This window comes from Dendrobates tinctorius, unplaced genomic scaffold (assembly GCF_039654945.1).
Source record: "Dendrobates tinctorius isolate UK_male_01 unplaced genomic scaffold, ASM3965494v1 ptg000402l, whole genome shotgun sequence".
NCBI classification, from domain to species: Eukaryota; Metazoa; Chordata; class Amphibia; order Anura; family Dendrobatidae; genus Dendrobates; species Dendrobates tinctorius.
The window spans coordinates 87,418-105,265 of record NW_027362067.1 but is presented as its reverse complement, the minus strand read 5'-3'; the positions used below and the strand labels follow the sequence as shown (position 1 = coordinate 105,265).

General features: G+C 46.6%; 1 long non-coding RNA gene across 1 annotated transcript in view; it reads right to left on the bottom strand.

The window, feature by feature from the left end:
• Positions 1 to 4,948: 4,948 nt before the first annotated feature.
• LOC141076379 (uncharacterized) overlaps positions 4,949 to 17,848 on the bottom strand; it is a 32,405-nt gene continuing 19,505 nt past the window's right edge. The window contains exon 5 of the long non-coding RNA XR_012227474.1: positions 4,949 to 5,218. This is a non-coding gene — a long non-coding RNA (uncharacterized lncRNA). The remainder of the gene's footprint in view (positions 5,219 to 17,848) is intronic.

Here is a 17,848-nt window from a genome sequence, read left to right as displayed (position 1 = left end):
TTTTTTAATAGATTATAATTTTTTATATTTTTTTACCTTTTTACTTATTCCTTCTATGGGACTTTAAATTTTATTAGTCTGATCGCTGGTATAATGCATTTCAATGAATTGTACCTGTCACAAGCCTCGGACAGAAGCCTCAAACCATGCTAGAGCATGGTCTAACAGGCTTCGCATGGCTAACTAACCCGGAGGTCGTCATGATGACCTTGGATAGCTTTAGCTGTGATCGGGCCCTAGTGATGTCGTAGGGCTGCCGATGTCTGAACTGAGAGGGAGCCTCCTCCTCTCTCCCTGCCTTCTAAATGTTGCATTCGCTATACATCACAGCATTTAGGGGGTTAAAAGGCCCAGGGCAGTGCAGGCACTGTTCCTGGCAGCGACAGCAGAGGCACAGCTTTTACTTAAGCCGAGCTCACAATGGCAATTGTGCTGGCACTGCTGATGTGCCCGCATAACCGCCATGATGTAATTACATAATTTTGCGAGAACCCCTTCCCGACCATGACGTAAGCTTGTGTCAAATGTTGTGAAGGGGTTAAGGGTTATAGATTAAAAACTCTTGGGTGAAGTACTTATGCTTCACACCTGGCACACTACATGAAAATGGGGGTGGGTCTTGGCCTGGCTGGGTGTGTGAACTTTGGCTATAGGGGCGCTACGATCTTACTGACTGCATGATGCCAGTGACTTTGGCTGGCCAGGACCAGATGTTGTGGAGTTCAATGAGGTAGACCACCTCTCAAAAATAAACTTTTACTGAACAATACTTTTGGGAGAAATATGTACAGTGGATGGTGGGTACAAAACTTGGTGGACTCTTCTCTTAGAGCATATGATGTTTTCATACACATTCTGTGACTTCTTGAGCTTGATCCGCTCTCTCTGTCCGTTCGCCTCTCTAGCTTCACGACCACCCAGCACAGCTTTTGGCGACCTTTCCTAGTCTCCAAGAACAGCACCACTAACCACCAAATGAAAGTCTGAGTTTTCAACCCACGGTTCCACATCCTTTATTCCGTTAGGGGAGCGATTTGTTCCACTATGGCCGATAGTTAACTTCTTCGCTTGCCGACACTTGGAACTACCACATGGGGCACTCTCTTCGTCAGGTTTTCCTTCTTGGCACTGCTCCATCATTTTGCGGTCAAATAACCCTGTAGCGTCACGTAAGGCTGCATGCCTTCGATCTAATCTCTGGAGAATCACTCACTCCTTCTAACACTTTTCCTTATCTCCACTCTGAATCATGGTATCCATTGACTCGATATCTGCTCACTTTAGGTACACCCAATTCATGTAGTTCTGCTAACTAATCAGACCCAAGGTCTGCTCTAGCTGGAAGCTAGGCCCTATCTGCCTTCCCCTATTTTACTTTAACCACTCCCACTCTGGGTTAGTCCCAATCTTTAATTCTACTTTTTCCTATCAACTATCTGTAGCGGGCAGAACACCTTTCATTATCATTACAGATTATTAATCATTAAAATGTCATAATGAATTGCAACAATATACATGTCATCATGGGGGGGGGAGACGTGGGCAACACCTCCACCTTCTTACATACATCTTTTGTGAAAAGGGTCATGCAAATTGACATTACAGATTGCAGAACCTCAAATTAATTCATGACTTGGCCCAAACTACAAACATAATGTAGAACCCTTTCCAGACCCATAAATTAATTTAGACATCAAAATGTATTCAGACCACAAACCAGACTCCAAAAGTCATCCAAACCCCAATTCAGACCTCAAAATAAATTCAAATCTCAGACCGGACATAAAAATCAATTTATGCGTAATACTAGAGTACAAAATAAATTTAGACCCTAGAACAGATCAGACTCCTGAATCAATCTATCCCCCAAAGTCTATCCATATCTGACAGGAGATTCCTACGTTTTGCTCCCAGTCCTTACTCTTGGGTCCTGGATCCTGACTTTTTGAAGCATCTAAACGCATCAGGATTCAATGTGCCAAATGTGATGGTGTCAGAATCTGAAACGGTCTAACAGAGAGGACCAGTAAATATGTGGTGGAGGACTGTAGAAACCTGGTCCCGAGTAGGCTCACCTAATGTAAACTACATGGAAGCTCTATGGGTTCCCTGGTTTGGTCAAAAATAAAACTTCTGCAACCTCAATAGCAACAATGCTGGCAATATCATAAGACACCTGAATAATTATGGATGGTTTCAAACATCTATGAAACATTGTGCTCTGATCTGAATATTGTCCTGACCACCGGGTCTCCTGATCTCAGCTTAGAACTCATAGGTATGTATGAGGTTGTCATCTCATGACATGGGACCTGGCGGATAGACAGTTTTGTTACCTGAGCAAAAACAATATTTCACAAAATATGTGAAACTGATCTCAGCATGGTCCATGAATACCCAAATCTGTGGGAATGATAGTTACACAACTGATTATCGATTATGTATCTTTGGACATACGGTATTCAGACAACATGGAACAGAAATCAAAAACACATGCATTACTCACTGTATATACTGTATATAATTTTTAATCGCACAGCTTCAAGACCAATCAAGAGCAGCAACTGAATCAACAGGTAACACTGATCAACCCTAAAGAAATCAAGATTGGATCTGGAGTTAGTTTCTGTACCATGCAGAAGGTAAAAAACTGGATACAAGAAAAGAGTGGATCTTTGAAAAGATCTCTAAAAGAGAGGGAGGGAGATGGAAGATGAGAGAGAGACGGATGACGAGAGACGGATGACGAGAGATGGATAACGAGAGAGAGAAGAGAGGAGAGAGAAGGATGACGAGAGACAGATGACGAGAGAGAGGAGAGACGCATGATGAGAGAGAGATGGATGACGAAATAGAGAGATGGATAACGAGAGAGAGACGGACATAATGGACTTCTGGGTTGCCCGCCAGGGCAGTGGGGTACTGGGTACCGGGCCCGTTGGTTTCAATGGGAGTTGTCACAGCGGCGGTGACCCGGTCCGTGGCCCTGGGCACCCATGTAAAAGGGATGGTGTTAAGCGTGGCTGATTAAAGTTTATAAGTGGATGATACGTGACGCCACCTGTGGTGTTCGGCCAAGAAGATGTTAAGCCGACGCTGCAGACAGATCCTCTGGGACAGATGGTGTGGTGCAGCAATGATGTTGTGGCCCTCCACAGGTAGGGCTGTAGTCCCAGGGCAGTGTAGATGTAGAGCTAGTGAGGAGAGCGTAATGGTGCAGTGTTAAGCACAGAGATGTAGCAGTGCTGAGTGGGTTGGCACAGGAATAAGCTGAGGACACCAGGGCATGTAGTTCCAAAGCTTTACTCACAGTCTGTTGTGCATACAGGTTCCCACCTTGGTGCTGTATCCTCCAGGTCAGGGGCTCAGCCAACCTCCAGGCAAGATGAAGTACTCCGTTCCAACACTCCGCCAACATATGCCTTTTCTGAACGTCTCCTTTCTAGCGTTAGTAATGAAGTACTTGTGGTTGTGTGTTAAACCCATGTTCCTCCTTTAAGATGTTCCTTTGAACTCTACTTGTACGGCAGACAGCTGTAGCCTGCTTCGTGGACTCCTTGCTACTAAGTCCCGGCTCACTCACGTTGCTGTTGTACCCCAAGTCTTGTGTGGTAATAATGTGGTGACAACTTCTATTCCTCCGGTGTCTGCTGCAGGACCATTAGTATCCATACAACCTCGGGGACCGGACCCCGGCCTTGCGCTTAGAACTTGAGGAAGGGTTCTGCTCTGACCCTAGTCCTTAGTTCTCCTCTTCTCCTTACGTTCTGTACAAATCTTTCTTCCTTATGGAGAATCAGGCTTTCTATATCACTTTCCAGTGCCTGCAGCTCCAGGTCACAGGAGACTGCTGCAGCACCTCCTTCCATCCTTCCCACTCAGGGGATCTCCTCTCAGACTGACCTAGTACTAATAATCTCCCGCCCTCTTGTGCAGACTAAGCGCCACCCACCTCCCAGCACTCTTCGTGTTCCAAGCAGGGAGCCATCAAAGGTGCTTTGCTACACTACTATGTTGTGTGGGATGCAGGTGTTGGAGTATGGTCAGGTGTCTCCACCTTACCTGAATGGTGGGGTACCACACCTCAGGAGGAGGTGAAGTACCTCTGTGGCGACTGAACCCTCAGGGGCGCCACACTTCTATACTCCACCCTGGACATGTCATTTTCATCTTGTCAATTCAATTCGAGTGAGCTTTATTAGCAGGACTAAGTACATGTTAGCATTGCCAAAGCAAATGGTAAAAGTAGGGTGCATATAGTGGTCCAGAAGTCCATGATATATCAGGCTCCTCTTAGCAGCAGAATATGTCAGTGCCTGCCACAGACTAAGAGGAGCCTTATATGTCATGGACTTCTATACCTCACCCTGGACAAGTGTAGGGGGGGGAAGAGTCCCCACTGTGTAACCGGACCGGAACCAAGGAGACTGTCACCAAGGTTCCTAGGGAAACTGTTTCTGGGGGACATAATTAGAGGACTGATCAGAGACAGTTCTAGAAGGAGTGGGGGCAGAGCTGATATAAAAGAACTGGGAACGCCAGCAGGGGGACTCAGAGCGGGAGAGAAGGAGCAGGAAGCCTAGGTGGTGCCAGAGAGCCAGAGCCAGAAGGAATGAGCGACAACCAGAGAGAGACTGGGCAGCACCAAGGAGCCCAGCCGAGGGACGCCGACCAAACGACCGCCCCCCGCTCCCATCACTCCAGCCCGCTGCCACCCACGGCTGCCACTGCCCAATTCCAACCCGAGACTCCGGCCTGCCCGATGCCACCCGCGGCCTCCACTGCCCGATTCCAATCCGCCTGCCGCCACCCACGGCCACCCGACTCCAGCCCGCGGCAGCGGCCTACACGTCCAGGGCCCCAGCCACCGCCATTCCACAACGCAGAGGAACTCTTCAGGGGCCTGTTGTGCCCACGCTGCACCTGGGCGTAGGAACGCCAGAAGCTTACGTCAACTCCTCGTCGGCTGGGCCCAGAGGAGGAAAAGTGATACGTGGAGTTGATCAAACGTAGTTCCTGGACCCGTAGTCGGCCATACCACGGCCTCATAGTTACTGGTTCTGACTGGGTAGTTATTATCGTCTTACCTGTGTATTATTGTTCTGATCCCTGCGAGGATAACTTATTAGCTTGTTGGTTGCTCGAGATAGCCCCTTAGAGATATATATATCATTCTCAGTTCACTCCGGCTCCCATCTCGTCACTGAATCCCGCGTACCTGCATGGGCAACAAACAAGGAGAATTGGAACTACTAACACAGGAAAAGAAATATGATGTCATTGGAATCACTGAAACTTGGTGGGACAATACACATGATTGGAATACAAGGCTAGAAGGATACAACTTATTTGCAAGACACAGACTTGATAAACGAGGAGGAGGTGTCGCATTGTATGTTAGAAATGCGTATATCTGCACAGAGATTGAAGCTTCAGAGACTGGGAGTTCTGTGGAAACTGTTTGGGTAAGAATACAAGGACAGAACAATGGAAAGGACACCATTGTAGGCATTTACTACAGGCCGCCTGTGCAAGCTGAAGATATGGATGAACTCTTTATGCATCAAATGGCCAAGTTCTCCAAAAAATATGACATAGTTGTCATGGGAGATTTCAACTATCCAGACATTTGTTGGGAATCTCTCTCAGGCAAAACTAACAGGTCAAGGAAATTCTTATCCTCTCTTGCTGACAACTTTATCTTCCAAAAGGCAAGGGAGAAAACAAGGGGAACTGCTACCTTGGATCTAATCCTTATAAACAGGGAGGAAATGGTTGAGGAGGTAAAAGTGGCTGGGACCCTAGGAGGTAGCGACCATGCTATTTTAGAATTTTGGATAACTAGAGGCGGAAGACCTGTGAAGACTCAGACGTCAAGGTTAGATTTCAGAAAGGCAGATTTTAAGGGATTCAGAAAGAGAATTGGAGGGATCCAATGGCTGGATATCCTTAAAGACAAAAATGTCCAGGAAGGATGGGAAATCTTGAAAGATGAAATTCTCAAAGCACAGTTGTTAACAATTCCGAAAAGAGGGAAGAATAGGAAGCATTTAAGGAAACCAGGATGGATGAACACAGAACTTAAGCACATGCTAAAAAGGAAGAAAAAAATGTTTATAAAATGGAAAGAGGGAGGCATATCTAAAGAAGAATATAATGCTGTCTGCAGAACCTGCAGGGCACAAATCAGATTAGCTAAAGCTGAAAATGAATTGAGGCTTGCAAGAGATGTCAAAAGCAATAATAAAGGATTTTGGGGATATGTCAAAAGTAAAAGAAAAGTCAAAGATGCTATAGGATTTTTACAGGATGAAAATGATGAAATGGTAAGACAGGATGTTGAGAAGGCTGAACTTTTAAATTCCTATTTTGCATCTGTTTTCTCTCAGAAAGGAAATGTAACATCAACTGTTCTTCACTGTCCTATTAAGGGAATAGAAGAATCCAGGATATCTATAAACAGAAAGATAGTGAGGAAACACTTAGCTAACCTAAATGAATTCAAGTCTCCAGGTCAAGATGAATTACACCCCAGAGTGCTGAAGGCGATAGCAGAAGAAATGTTTGAACCCCTCTCCATAATCTTTGAAAATTCTTGGAGAACAGGAGAAGTGCCAGAAGACTGGAGAAGAGCAAATGTTGTTCCTATCTTCAAAAAGGGGAAGAAGGTGGACCCAGCCAACTATAGGCCGGTGAGTCTGACTTCTATACCAGGAAAGATCTTTGAACAAATTATTAACCAACATGTATGTCAGTACCTGGATAAGAATGAAGTGATTAAACAGAGTCAGCATGGGTTTGTAACTAGTAAGTCATGTCAGACTAACTTAATTTCCTTCTATGATGGAACCACTGATTGGGTGGATCAAGGAAATGCTGTAGATATAGTATATCTTGACTTCAGCAAAGCATTTGACAAAGTCTCTCATACAATCCTTATTGAAAAAATGACTAAGTATGGAATGGACAAGGCAACTGTTAGGTGGATTCATAACTGGCTTAGTGATCGGACCCAAAGAGTGGTCGTAAATGGCTGCACATCCAGTTGGAAGAATGTCTCAAGTGGGGTACCACATGGCTCTGTCCCGGGCCCTGTATTGTTCAACATCTTTATCAACGATTTAGATGAAGGAATTGAGGGTAAACTGATTAAATTTGCTGATGACACAAAGCTAGGAGGGATAGCTAATACTAGAAAAGAGAGAGAGAGGATTCAAAAAGATAAATAAACTGGAGAAGTGGGCAGCAACCAACAGAACGGTTTTTAACAGGGAGAAATGCAAAGTACTACATCTGGGCAATAAAAATGAAAAAAGCATATATAGAATGGGAGGAATAGGGCTAAGTGACAGCACATGTGAAAAAGACTTGGGTATACTAATAGATCACAGACTGAATATGAGTCAACAGTGTGATGCAGCAGCAAAAAAGGCAAATGCAATTCTAGGATGTATTAACAGAAGCATACAGTCTAGATCACGTGAAGTCATTATTTCCCTCTACTATTCTTTGGTCAGACCTCATCTGGAATATTGTGTCCAGTTTTGGGCACCACATTTTAAAAAAGACCAACAAACTGGAGCAAGTTCAGAAAAGAGCGACCAGAATGGTGACCGGTCTGCAAACCCTGTCTTATGAGGAAAGGTTGCAGAATTTGGGAATGTTTAGTTTGCAAAAGAGACGACTGAGAGGAGACTTAATAGCTGTCTACAAATATCTAAAGGGCTGTCACATTGTAGAAGGATCATCTTTATTCTCATTTGCACAAGGAAAGACTAGAAGCAATGGGATGAAACTGAATGGGAGGAGACACAGATTAGGCTAGTTTCACACTAGCGCTTTTGAGCGCAGCGACGGCTTGCGCATGGCTGCCGCTAAGCCCCGCCCCCTGCCGCGCCTCCGCCGGTAGCTCCGCCTACCGGCGCATGACGCTGCATGCGTCCTGCGTTCCCTATCTTTGTCACTGGGGGCGCAGGCTGTGCGCAGTATGCATTTGGCGGCGCATGCGCCTTTTTGATGGTGCGCCGAGCGCAACCGAACTGCAGCAGGTTGCGTTTGGCGCAGGTCGGCGCACCGTCAAAAGGACGCATGCGCCGCCAAACGCATGCTGCGCACGGCCTGCGCCCCCAGTGATAAAGATAGGGGACGCAGGACGCATACAGCGTCTTGCGCCGGTAGGTGGAGCTATCGGCGGAGGCGCGGCAGGGGCGGGGCTTAGCGGCGGCCGTGCGCAGGCCGTCGCTGCGCTCAAAAGCGCTAGTGTGAAACTAGCCTTAGATATTAGAAAAAACTTTTTGACAGTTAGAGTGATCAATGAGTGGAACAGGCTGCCACGAGAAGTGGTGAGTTCTCCTTCAATGGAAGTCTTCAAACAGAGGCTGGACAGACATCTGACTGGGATGATTTAGCAAATCCTGCTTTGAGCAGGGGGTTGGACCAGATGGCCCAGGAGGTCCCTTCCAACTCTATGATTCTATGATTCTACTACACATGTCACTATCCCCCGACTAAGAGCCTGATACGACATGGACTCCTATATCCAACCCTGGAGTTGCCGCCATCCTCTAAAAGGAGCCTAATATATCCTGGACCTCTATATGCACCCCTACCCCTGTCCCCCTATTTTTACCATTTTCTTTGGCAATGCTAACATGTACTTAGTCCTGCTAATAAAGGTCATTTGAATTGAGTTGACAAGATGACAATGACATGTCCAGGGTGGGGTATAGAAGTCCATGACATATCAGTCTCCTCTTAGTCTATGGCAGGCACTGACATTTTGCTGCTATGGCCGCTGGACTTTCTTCTTCACCCCAGTATTATATGCAGTTTCTCTTCCTCCTCCATGGATGGACTTATGACTAGCAGTGTCAGCTCTCTTTTGGAGAATGTAAGCTCTTGTAGCAAGCATTGTCCTCTCTTTTGCTCTCTTATTAGTCTCACTCTCTTGCCATCCATCTTACTCTCTCTCTCTAGTCATCTGTCAGTCATCCTTGTCATATATCATCCTGATATATCATGGACTCTTATACCCAACCCTGGACATGCCCCTAGAGAGAAAGAGAGCCCGCTGACCATAAGAGCTTACACCCTACAGGAGAGAGAGGACCACGCTGACCATAAGAGCTTACACCCTACAGGAGAGGACCCCACTGACCATAAGAGCTTACACCCTACAGGAGAGGACCCCACTGACCATAAGAGCTTACACCCTACAGGAGAGAGAGGACCACGCTGACCATAAGAGCGTACACTCTACAGGAGAGAGAGGACCCCACTGACCATAAGAGCTTACACCCTACAGGAGAGAGAGAGGACCCCACTGACCATAAGAGCTTACAGTCTACAGGAGAGCGAGGACCCCACTGACCTTAAAAGCTTACACTCTACAGGAGGGAGAGAGCGGACCTCACTGACCATAAGATCTTAAACAAATTGTGCCCAGGTTTTACTCTACTAATGGTGGTATCTTCAGCCCCACATGATTGCGAGCACCGTGTGTGGCGCCCCTGAGGGTTCAGTCGCCACAGAGGTACTGCACCTCCTCCTGAGGTGTGGTACCCCACCATCCAGGTAAGGTGGAGACACCTGACCACACGCCAACACCTGCATCCCACACAACATAGTAGTGTAGCAAAGCACCCTTTGGTGGCTCCCTGCTTGGAACGCAAAGAGTCCTGGGAGGTGGGTGGAGCTTAGTCTGCACCAAAAGATTGGGAGGAGTTTAGGATTCAGTCAGTCTGACAGGGTCAGAAGGAGAGAGAAGATCCCCGGAGTGGGATGGACGAAGGAAGTGCTGCAGCGGACCTCAGTGACCTGGGTCTGCTGGCACAGGAAAGAGACATTGATGGAAAGCCTGACTCTTTATAAGAAAGATAGTTTTGAATGGAACGTAAGGAGAAGAGGAGGACTGAGGATTAGGGTTAGAGGAGAACCCTTCCCAAGTTCACAGCGCATGGCCGGGGTCCGGTCCCCAAGGTTGTATGGATACTAATGGTCCTGCAGCAGACACCAGAGGAATAGAAGTTGTCACCACTTTATTCCCACACAAGACTTGGGGGCACAACAGCAACGTGAGTGAGCCGGACTTAGTAGCAAGGAGTCCCCGAAGCAGGCTACAGCTGTCTGCCGTACAAGTAGAGTTCATAGGAACATCTGACAGGAGGAACTCCAGTGTAACTCAGTTCTGAGAGTACTTTACTATAGGCGCAAATAGGGAGACGTTCAGAAAAGGCACATGTTGGCGGAGTGTTGGAAGGGAGTACTTCATCTTGCCTGGAGGTTGGCTGAGCTCCTGACCCGGAGGGCACGGCATGGATGCAGGCACCTGTACCATCACAGACTGAGTAAAGCTTTGGAACTACATGCCCTGGTGTCCTCCACTTATTCCGGTGTCAAAACATTAAGCACTGCTACATCTGTGCCTGGCACTGCACCATCTACGTCTCTCCCCTCTCTTCATCTATACTGCCCTGGGACTACTGCCCTACCTGTGGAGGGCCACAACATCATTGCTGCACCACACCATCTGTCCCAGAGGATCTGTCTGCAGCGTCGGCTTAACATCTTCTTGGCCGAACACCACAGGTGGCGTCACGAATCATTCACTCAAACTTTAATCATCATCCACACGTTCAACCATTCCCCTTTTACAATGGACGCCCAGGGCTACGGACTGGGTCACAGCTGCCGTGACATCTCCCATTGAAACCAACGGGCCCGGCTCCGAGTACCCCGCCGCCCTGGGTGAGGGCGATCCACTTGCATTATCAGCCCTCTGACCACTGATCGGTATTATACATTTCTGGGATTTTTCTTCCTCATCCAGAGATGGTCATTGTATTATATCCTATAAATCTTCGCTGTTTAGTGCAACTTACAAGGTGCCACAAATTTCTCCTTCACATACAAGTGTCAGCATGCATTTATGAAGCCGGCTTCTTCCTCTGTGACCCGACTTTTTGCTCATTTTGTCCCATATGTCATTTTTACTGTATTGTTCTGCAACCGTGCACATTGATCAGGTAACCAAATGAAGCCCCATTAACAGACCCGGCGGACGCAATAAAGCGCTTTCCTTGGAAAAATTTACACCTGTAGTTTAACTGTGCGCAAATGTCGCCTCTTTTTAGCACCGGAACCTGATAGCATTGAAACCTAAGAAAGTGACTTATGGCTCCCAAGGCAGAGCCGGCCCTCCCTGGCTACCTGTTAACACGGTGGCGGGTTTGCACTGAAATATTGGACATTGGTTTTACAGATCTTTGTTTGTGAACCTTTTGATCTTGCAGAAGACATTTATAAAATCTCCATTGCATTACTGGTAGAAGTTTTAGAGCTCATCATCCATGAACCCAACATGACTGCTAAAACGTCACCAAATTGAGACCTTATTTTTGATTTCCTCATTTTAAAGCCTTCTCTACATCTATAGGGGAGCATTACCAGCCCCCAGAGGGGAAAGCGGATTGCAATGAATGATACAGAGATGCCACCAGTGTCAGACTCCAGGGCCCCATTTTTAAGCTACATGCAAATGTAACATTATCCTCGATAACAAATCTATATAACAATGAACTAAGCAGATTGTTAGATGAATAAGATGCCGCCTCTACTTTATGTGCGCATAGTGATTCCTGATATGATGCGTCACAGAAGGAGGAAAAAACAAAAATAATAGCTAAGTCCAGAAAACCAGAGAAGTTGGAAGTTATCGGATTGCAGACCCCTGAACCTATCCACAACAACTAGCAGTAGCAGTGGGGGGTTCCTACGGTGCCCTAGACCCCTCGATCATGGCCGGAGAACTAAATCAGCCTAAAGACAGAAAGGGGAAACCTAAACTGCCCCAGAGCAGACCCCAAAGCAATAGGCAGCCCCCAACATATGACTGTGAAGCAAGATGAAAAACACTAACACAGATAGAAAGATAGGTTGAGCAAATGATGGGGCCCAAGCTAACTAAATAGAACAGGATAGAAAAGCTGCTGTCTGCAATCCGCAAAAACCCTATCCAAAAATGAACCAACAGACCTATAGGAAAAACAGGCCCTGAAGACGCTAGGCTTCAAAAAGACTATATCAGCACTCAGGTATATTCTGAAGACAGAGCCAGAGATCAACAGATCAGAGACAAAAATGGAATTCAGCTCACCCCCGGCCGGGGATGGCTGAACTCCAAAAAACAAGGCAAACAAAACCAGAACTAAAGAGTACAAAAAGCAGAGCAAAATTTAGCTTTGAGAAGCAGAAATCAGACTAGTCTCCAAGAATCCAGCAGGAAAATCACCAGCAAGGCAGCAGGGCGTCGGCTGCCTTATATCCAGTTATCAGTTCCTGTGACCCAGTCATCATCTACCTGCTCAGCTGTTTGGTAATCAGCCTCACTACCTTCCTTCGCCAGAAGAGGGAGTTCATCAGACCTCACTGGTGAAGGGAAAAATGAACTCACAACAGATTCCAGTACATAGTGCCAAGTACTACTCATATAAGAGGGTGGTGGTACACTCTTGCACAAGGGCCCACCGGTGGATTCTCCTGTTCGCCCGTGGGCCAGTACAAGCCTGGATGCAATAAAAGGGGGGGCAAGCAGAAAGAAAATGGATTTGTAAGTACAAGTGATCAATTGGGGGGCTCACCGGGTCATTATTAATAGTAAGGGAAACATTCTTAATAGATCCCATCAAAGTCTAAGAAGTTGCTGGCCTACCTATATTCAATTGGGACAAAGGGATAATTAAAAAAAATTCAATTCAAAGCAACAGTGAATGTAGGAAAAAAAAAAAATTTAGATGCACACACACTTTTTCTCTCTTTCTGATCTTTTCTAGTCTCATTACAATTAAAATAGAGAAATATTTAACAAATTGATTTGTCTCGGGATCGCAGCCATGTCCTCCTCATTCTGTGTGTAGCTGTGTAAGGAGAGGACCCGGATCAGGCCTACCTACTCCGTGACGGGTCCGGAACTGTCGGGGCCGTCACCCAGGCTTCATGGGGGAAACCTTAAGGCCCCGGACTAACCTCTGTACCTAGGAATAGGGTGTGTGGCTAAGATAAAAGGGCCACAGCACGTGGGAAATCAGTGAGCTTCCGCGGGAACGTGCAGCGCGCAGGAGGGCAGTGTCAGGTCTTCTGTAGAAAAGCCAACTGCCAGAGCAGGCCTAAACCAGCAGAGGCTAAAAGTTGCTAACAGACTGCCGACAACGATGTACCTGGTCCCCGCTGACCATGAGTGACAGGACGCCCAGTCAGGACATAAGCGCGCGCACGCACTGACGGGAGAATTGGGACACCCGCTGTGAGGGATTTCCCTTTGTACCTGAATTGAGTCGCTCGTTGTCTCTGTACGCTGACAGAGGGAAAGACCGCTCTGTCCGGCTCGTCGTTTCCTGACACACCGATCACCAACCAGACCACAAAGAATCACCGTCGACGCCAGGAGCCAAGACCTCATCTTTTCCAGGACTACACCGTACCATGAGGAATCACCACCAGGATCCAGGACGCCATCTTTTCCAGGAGCATACCAGACCCCTAAGGCTGTGTGCACACGCTGCGGAAAAGGTGCGGATTCATCCGCGCGGATTTTGTACAATCCGCAGGTGAAACCGCAGGTCAAAAGACCTGCGGTTCTACCTGCGGATTGCTCTGCGGTTTTGCCCTGCGGTTTTTCATCTCCTCAATGGAGGAGATGGCAAACCGCAGGAGAATCCGCAGAAAGAATTGACATGTCAATTCTTTCTGCGGATTGAAAACCGCAGATAATCCGCGCGGAAAATTCCGCACCGTCTGCACTGCGGTTTTTGATTCCCATAGGGAATCATTGTACTGTACACCGCAGCACAAACTGCTGCGGGTCCGCAGCGGCCAAAACCGCTGCGGAACCGCAGCAAAATCCGCAGCGTGTGCACACAGCCTTATGCACCACTGCTTTTGCGCTAACATCCACATCCTGAACAAACCGCATTCTGATGTCGTTGGACTGATAAATTTGCTAATCTTGAACTTCCTACCCTATTCTTCACACCCACTTCCCTGAGTTACCTACCCTGTGTTCCTTTATACTGTTATCCCCGTTTTCTCCCTGCGAGGAGAATACCTGTTAAATTAAACCCCTGGTTAACGCTTGCTCTGCATCTTCCTACCAGCTCACAGCTGTAAGACAATTAGCTGCAGCAGGAGCCTCTCCCTTCTATTCTGTCTGCAGTAGAACGAAATGTCACCAAGCTACATTCTTTGGCTGAGGACGGTGAGCATTAATTTATCTATCTGCCCAAAAAGGAATTGATGAGAATTATCATCCATGTATTCCCCTTCTTCAAAGCTGCAAAAGGTTTGGCCCTGGCCAGGCAGATGTGCAGTCTAAAATATTCAACTCCAGCAATGAAGTAACGAATTTCCTGGCTGGGTTTTGAGGTCATAGTGTTCACAATTGTTGCCAAAATTTGGTAGACTCGCTTAGAGAATTGTAGCATAATCACTAATGTAGCAAGGGGGTCATCATCGGAAAAGAAATCTGAAAAGAAGTCTCAGCCTAGCTAAAGTGGTCCAGGTAGTCGGCGATCGCGATGGCAATTAGAACTGGCAATGATGGTGAGAAGCGGAGAGGCCGGAGCGATGAGCAGTGAGGGGAGTAGAAGGATTTCTTTTCATTTTAAACACTATGATAGTTCTTCTTGGTTCAGTGGCCGCCGTTGTGCTGTATCCATGCAAAAATAAATTACAAACAATATCTGCATTTTGGTGAATGAAGCTTTTGGTAAAATTCGAATAGAATTAAATTCCACTTGACTATAAGTCGCTCATCTCTAACCACCAGCCAAGGCTGGAGCATGGACTGCTCAAATGTTTTCTTGTAGTCCAGAAACTCGGGAACAAGATACTGTTTTAAAAACTGACTGATTTATCTACATCCCCCTGTGCTTATATACGAAGAAAGGGATATGACCGCTCTCCAGCATCTCCTGGTCTGTTCTCAAAGAATGCTTTTCTTTTGCATCATATTCCTCACATATATAAGCATAAAATCTATAGGCCATTTATCTGTAATGGACTAACAATATTATTCACCCCATCACTAACATATTTCACTGGACCTTTTAGCTTCTGGGAATATTGGCCACTTTCTACTACTTTGTGAAATACAATGCAAAATCTGAAAGTGTAAGACTGAAATTGCTAGCGGCTGAGGGCTTCCCTGGTGTCCACGACTTGTCAAGGAGACCATAGGATGCCAAAAACTAATGTGCACAGGTTCATCCGCAGGGGCCCGAGTGGTAGCCTGGTTTTAGTCCTTGCTGCAGTTCCTGTAAGAGTCAGACTTAAGGCGCCCATGCGTTATATATAGCTGTTGGATGAATCCGCAATCAGCCATCTCCTGATTTCTTCATATGTGGTGCCCCTGAGGATCCATTCACCACAGAGGTACTACACCTCAACCAGAGGTGTGGTACCCCACAACAAGGTAAGGTGAGTGCACCCGACCAGATTCCAACACCCACACCCCACACACACTAGTAGTATAGCAGAGCACCCTTTATGGCTCCCTGCTTGGAACACAGAGTGCTGGGAGGTGGGCGGAGCGTAGCTTAGAGCGGGAGCAGGATAGAAAGGGAGATCAGATCCCTCAGGTGGCGTCACAAATCACTACATAAACTTAATCCCCATTCAACTCAACCTCTTACCTTACAGCCTGAGGCCATGGACTGGGTTCTTGCCACTGACATTTCCCATTGAAGTTAATGGGCCCTGCGCGGAGTACCCCATGGCCTCTGGGGCGCGTCACATACACAATCATTTGGCAATATCATTGTGTCTTTGCAATGGCGAAAGTGGAAAGAGGCTGCCACACTCTGCTGAATGCAGTGATCTTTTGTCCTAATACAGCCAGGTCAGAGAGGAGAGGTTCCTGCTGCAGCCAGCGGTCTTACAGCTAGGACAATGAAAAGGACATGGCCGAGCTCTAAAACTACTGTTATGAAGAGGTCGCCGAGGAGGATGGCAGGAATAGACTAGGCCACCAGGAAATCAGAAAGGTTGGTAACTTAGGATTAGGGGTCTGCAATTCGCTAACACAACTAACAGTAGCCGTGGAGCGTACCTATGATGCCCTAGACGCCTCGACACAACCAGAGAGCTAACTAAAACTGAATCAAGAAAGGAGAAATCTAAACTGCCCCGGAGTAGAACCCCAAAGAAATAGATACCCCCCAAATATATTGTCAGTGAGACCAGATGAGGGACAAACACAGGCAGAAAATAGACTGAGCAAATGATGGGGTCCAAACTGTCTAGATAGGATAGGAAAGGAAAGACACTGTCTGCAATCACGCAAAAACCCTAAAAAATCCAACACATCTGATGTACAAAAAAGACTGAGGTCTCACGACCTCTCCCCCACTATATCAGCATTCTGGTGCAAACTGGCAGCAAAGCAAAAGAGACTAATATAACAGGGGACTGAACAAACTGACGCAAGCTGTAACATATGGACCGGGGTCCAGCACAGCCCCAGCAGAGAGCACGCTGAACCCGCACAGCAAAGCCGTAAGAGGCAAAACTAGATCAAGAGCAAAGGATTAGCAAATGAACAACTTAGCTTAAAAATGCAGGATCAGGCAGAAGACAGCAGACCTCAGGTTGCACAGGAAGAACTAATCACCAGCAATAATTTAGGGAAGCCTGCACACTTAAATACTCCCAATCAGTAACGCCAGATTTCCAATCGTCATCGTCAGGTGACAGACCTCTGTCAATCCAGCCAGCTCCACTACCCACAATAACCACCAGATGGAGCCCTGATTCAGAAGTAAGAGAATTCACAACAAAATACTATCAGAGAGAGAGAGAGAGATGGAATATTTTAGGAGAACAAAAGAATGAACATATCAGGACAGAGTTGGGATGAACTTTCGTGTAAAGGGGCCTATACAGAAATGAATTGTGAACATGGGCTTATCGTAGTCCAGTCTACGCAGAATAAGACTTTACAAATAAATCCTTAGAATACTACTACTGCTATATGTTAGCATTATGTGGAACGTCCAACAGCACTGGAGTCTTTTACGCTACCAGACCCTCGACTAACCATGAATGGTAGAAAGTGAAGAACTTCAAGGTTGCAGCTATCAGTCATGACAAAATTAACGGTCGGTTTCTAGAAAAGCCCCCCACTCTAATCTATGAAATTCTAAGTTAATAAAGGAGAGTCCTCATCTCTTGGCCAGAGTGAAGATCGGTTGCGTAGAGCATCTCGGACTCTGGAGGATCCATTCATTCCTGCATTACACACGTCATAACAGTGATATAAATGAGTGCTGTGTAATGTTTCCTACAGCCTGTGGTGGTGCTGCTGAAAAATGAAATACCATAGGACCACAGATAACAAGCAATCACTTTGGATCCGTGGGACACTTTGCAATCTACTTGTCAAGAGACCTTTATAAAAGAGTGGCCAAAAGTTAGAACCTCTTTAAGTAGAAAACTCCCCTCCAGAGATGCTTATGCTCACCTATATTTGACCCCTTACAGTAGGATAACCAGCCTCACCATCTCAGACCCTTTTACAAGCAGCCAGTCCCACCATGGTATAATTTAGTACACTCATAAATACAGAATTAGTCAAATCAAACAGCCTACTGTGCGCCGGCCATGGAAGCTCGATAGAACAGCTGTGTAATCGTTTGAACCTGTTCAGACGACCGTTTATCTCAGTAATCTGCTTGTTTCATAATCCCCTTCTGTCTCCTTGTACCTCTCCTGGATATCAACCATGCAATGTTGCACAAACTCCATAAAGTGTTTAGAAAACTTTCCCAGAGCATTTGACATTCCACACCGTAATCCT